We start from the raw sequence: 5,371 nt of genomic DNA, 5'->3' as shown, positions 1-5,371 counted from the left end.
GTTTCGAAAAAAAAAAAAATGACGGAAGAAAATTTCGGCATCAGTGTGCAACCTTTATTAGAACAACATGAACTTGATTTTCTTAATTTAACGTGCGAAAAAATTTGGACGAAATAATCGAACCCAGTGTGCAAAGGCCTTTAGTCTTCAAATAAAAGGCATTTTAGTTTTAGTCACATTTTAGTCATTTCAGCTCTTTGTAGTTTTAGTCTAGATTTAGTCGACAAAATTAACACTGATTTGTGGTTTTTTTTTTTTTTTTTATATTAACCACCTTACCCTTACTTTTAGGGTGGGGGCCATCTTTGTGCTTTCCTCTGTGTTATTTTCAATTTTATCCCCCCAACCATAACCTTTAGCATTTAGGTACCCAATCCTAACTCTCTTTGTTTTTTTCATTAGTTTGTGGTGTTTTATTTTTAGTATACACCCCTTACCCTTACCTTAGGGTAGATCTCTTTGGGTTTTTCTGTGGTTTGTGAGGTGTTCTTTTAAATTTTAACCCCCCTACTCTAAGCCTTTAATTCCATCAGGGGGTCCGGTTTGATTCAGCATGGTTTGATAAGCTAAACCCCAAAATAGTTTGCGTTTCCACAGATACCCGTGCCCTCACTTGGTGGGCGGGCTGTAAAAGCTATGGATGTGAAGTCACAGTCAGCGCGAGTCTGCTGGTCCAGCCACAGAGTTGTAGAAACGATGAGTGACAGAAATCCGTAGGGAATAAGCATTAAACAGCTTTATTTCAACTGAAAGTGCTTTCAAAAAAATTGCTACATGTTAACAGCTGTCAGTACAGATCATCAGCTGATGGGATACATGTACAGAGATGTTTGGAGTCATAACAGTACGTTAATATGTGAATATATCTAGTCTAGAACAATTTATAGGACAAAATATGAAAGTTTAGAGCTGTACTGTTTGAATTCTCCACATTAAAAACTAGAAAAGCACTCGGAGAGTGCAGACCTCTGCCATTAACCCTATCTCCCATCAGTGAAGAACCCTTTAAAAAAATTCCTGGATCCATCTCCATGTGTCCCCCACCACTGCATTCACCGGTTACTCCCTCCCCGGTGGGGTGGACGCGTGGTGAGGCAGAGCATTGGCTTTGCTACGGGTGGACTGTCATGGTGGAAGCATTGCCTGCCGGTGCCAACAGATGCACTAACAGTTTCACCCATGGTCTCACTAGAAGACTAGAAGTCATAGCAGAGGGTGAATATTCCTCTATTCCTCCCAACATTGTGAGTATTCTCGCTATAATTTGCTGTCTTTCTCTCTGTTACGTTCCGACTCGTCTCCTCGGCCGGGCGTGCGTCTTTCAAACTCTATAAACTCCAAAACTCTGAATAGAAACACACCAAAAAATGCTGCTGGGATTGGAGTTACTCATGTTCGCCATCTCCTGGTGTAAAGTGGTAACAGCGCAGACCTCCGCCATTAGCCCTATCTCCCAATAGTACAGAATCCTTTAAAAAATTCCTGGATCCAGACGGTGATTCGGATCAGTCCCAAAATCTAATCAGTTCTTCCTTATGCCGTTTCTGACATTTCCTGAAAATTTCATCAAAATCTGTCCGTAACTTTTTGAGTTATGTTGCTAACAAACAAACAAAAAAACGAACAAACCCACCCGATCACATAACCTCCTTGGCGGAGGTAATAAAGTGAAAGTTCAGCTGGTGTTAAAATAAAACTAGATTAACTCAGAAATCCTGGGTGCACTGATCTCATTTTAAAATAGTCTGCAGCCCGAAGTTTTACAAACATGTCCAACAACCACAGAGCGATGTTTTCACAAGTTACCTAAAGTAAGAGGTTGATTAATTAACTAGTTACAATACATAGAATAAACTGATATAAAGATTCGTATTCACAAAACTTCAGCATTAATTTAGTTTCATATCCATCATGGATAGACCAGGCTGATGTGAGCCTTCGGGCTCTGCTTTGTGTTCTTGAAATCAGGTCCAGATAAACATCAGGAAACTTGATTTCTGGCTAGATACCAATATCCACAGACTAGAAAACAGTTTGGATCTCTGTCGAGTCCAAATGTCCCTGATTAATGCAGACATTAGTCCGTTTTTGCCCTGTTTTTGCTACTCCTCACAGAGCAGACTTCCCTGTTCTGCAGCCTGAAGCCAAGCAGATGAGTCGCATGCTGACGTGACATCAGTGCAAAACCCTATTGGTGTGTGTGTAGCTCCACCTTTGTGGGACGGATAGGTAAGTCTGGTACCCCTACAGAAGGGTGCCAAAAAGTGGGATGGTACGGGTTGGTTTTTTGGGACCCTTTCCAACTTTTGCTCAATGGAAACACAAAAAAATGTGTGCTGTTCTGTCCATCCCTAACCCCCCTTTTGTTTTCATTAGTTTGTGATGTCTTATTTTATATTTTATCTCCTTTACCCTAATCCTAACCTTTGGGTTTGGGTGCCTAACCCTAACCCTCTTTGGGTTTTTCCTTAGTTTCCTTAACCACTTACTGTAACCTAATACCAAGCAGAAAATATCCATCATTACCTCTGCCAAGGAGGTTACGTGATCGGCAGGGTTTGTTAGTTTGTTTGTTAGCAACATAACTCAAAAAGTTATGGACTGATTTTGATGAAATTTTCAGGAAATGTAATAAATGGCACAAGGAAAAACGTATTAGATTTTGGGAGCGATCTGGATCACCATCTGGATCCAGGAATTTTTTAAAGGGTTCTTTACTATTGGGAGATAGGGCTAATGGCGGAGGTCTGCGCTCTCTGAGTGCTCTTCTAGTTCAGTATGTCATTCTGGTTCCAGCTTGGGTCATGTACATTACTTTGAGTTAATGTACATGACCCAAGGCCGAGGTCGCCCCATAGTTTAACCTTGCAAAGCAGATGGATATGCCCCCTTCCTTGTTTCTCACTGGTGAATCCATCTTACGAAGCTCCTGTCTGAACCATTTGGGCCCGGTTAAAAAACTGACAGGACCAATCAGCGACAGGGGCCAGTACTTTCAGGCGCGGGGGAGTCATGACGTAAGCAAGCAGCAACAAGAGGCTGGTGCAGTTATGGTAAAAGACATTAGCATGAATGCTGCTAAAGCGCCTGGTTTATCAGAGCTTGACGACATTTCTTTGTTAAAAGAAGAAAGAACAGCAGTGAGTTATTTTCTTTTCAAAAATGACAAAAGTCGTGTACTGACATGTCTACAGCTGCCATTGTTCGCGTTATTTCTCAGTAGCTGTGCACACACACCACATTCGCGGCTACATCACGTGTTTTTATTTTGCTCTGATTTGCCCATAAAGATGTGACAGACAGAACGTTCATCCAATCACACTCCGAGTTTTTTCAAATCCTCTACCCTTTCCCAAATGCTTAGTATTGAAGTTTTCCCAGATGGATGTGTGAAACACACACATCCATCTGGCCTGTCAGGTTACCCATAGTAGAGGTCTACACCAGATGAGCCCAAACACCCCACCATAGAGGTGCAACCCCTAAAAAGGGGCTTATTCAAATTCAAATAATAAACAGATATCATCATTGTTCATTGGGTTTGGTATTACATCAAGGTTTAAAATTCTCGCACTTGTACAACCCTTCTTCTCTAACAGTGCTACCACATTTCATCTTGACTTGAATCTTTATTTTCATGTTTCAGGTCAGATATAGTGATTCAAAGTGAGAAACAGATTCATTTTCCAGTCAATCCCAGTACAGAACATGATATTCAACTGTGGAACGAGACAGCATCATTATGTGGCTTCAGCGCCATCATGTGGTAGCTCTAATAAAAACACTGTCAGACTAAAACTTGGTTGTAGTCTTCCTATGAACCCAGGGTAGTTTGTGTCCTAAGTTTAGGCTCTGATTGATTATGTTGTCCTTTGAGGCAGGATCAGTCGTTACTGAGCGTCTCGTCTCTCAGTCTCCTTGTTTGACTGATTTCCTCTCTCGCTGTTTTCTGTCTGCTGATGTTGAAAACTCTTGGTGAGTTATTCCCGCCTGCAGGTGAACTCTCTGAGCCCTGCAGCACTCTCTCTTTCTCTCTCTGACAAGTCATTATGATTTGATTTATGGCTTTGCTCTCAGTTCACCTGCATGCTACTGTGAAGGCGGATGGAGTTTGGAATCGTAGAGTTGGTTAAATCTGATAATCCTCGATATCTCGTTAATTTTTTCCAGCCCTCTTTGTAACCAGAGATGTGCTGAAAACTTAACCTTTATTTCCAGTGTGTTTAAATGGAGTGCTGAAAGGCCCCTCCCACCCTCGTACAACAGATCTGAGTGTCTGATACGAGAGCAGGTTGGCCCGCCTGCAGCCCCGATGCCATATCAGTTTGCGTGATGCACCAGTGCGTGACTTTGTTGATGGAAGGCGTGACAAGCGGCGGGGTCATGAAGACGGCCTCGTGGGTAAAGGTATGTAAGTTTTGACAACAGTCTGAAAGGTTCCCCCCATCCTAGTAAAGACATGCTACAGCCCTAAAACATTTCAGACATTCCTGTAGATGGTCGTTCTCATGAAGACCTCGCTCAGAGCAACAGCATTTTAGCAGAGTGACAGATTTGCCCTCACCGACAGTTCAGAGTTAAATATCTCTGACAGCTGGAGGGGCTCCCTCTCTGAAGGTTACCTGTATCCTCTGCTGCTCAGGCAGGTAAATGCGGGTACCTTTGTTGTTGTCTTTGCATACCTCTCTAATGTTTGGTTTGGGACTCTAAATGGACTTTGATTAAACCTTTGACCTTTTTATACAGAAAATGAACTTGTTTTTAAAAAAGCAGCCTGAAAACAATTACACAACTGCAGGATTCCTGCACTTTCCACCTCTGTCTTACATGTTTTAGTCTGACACTGGCAAAGACCGTTGACAAATTTAGAGTATGAAACATCAGACGCACGAGTCCTGCAACAACACATCTAACAAGACTAGGTTAAAACTTAGAATATGGCTGACCGCAGCTATCTGGGATGCCTGACTGAATTGTGTGTTCTGGCAGAGTGATCAGTGTTTAGGGGGTGTAATTGTGCTGTCCCTAATGTCTGTGGGTTGAGAATCGAAGAACCCGTAAAGTTTAAACATACAGCTCGATCCTCAGGAAACAGCTAACCTGACGTGCCAGATCGGCTGAATATATTTCACACTCGTCTGGGAATGCTCCCATAGAAAGCGTTTGGGAGGAGCAGGACTTTTCAGAAAATGTTCAGAAGGTGATTGGAGGAACGTTTCTGTCACACTCATGATGGGCTATCAGAGCAGAGTGACAAATGAAGTAGTGAGCATGCGCTAGTCACCGCTGCCTTAGATTGTTAACGGCGGGGCTTCACGTAAAACTGACGCCAAGGCCACTCGAGAGACGTGCAAACACAACCTCCATGCCA

Source organism: Cheilinus undulatus, linkage group 8, assembly GCF_018320785.1.
Source record: "Cheilinus undulatus linkage group 8, ASM1832078v1, whole genome shotgun sequence".
Classification (NCBI taxonomy): Eukaryota; Metazoa; Chordata; class Actinopteri; order Labriformes; family Labridae; genus Cheilinus; species Cheilinus undulatus.
This window is presented reverse-complemented; position numbering follows the sequence as displayed.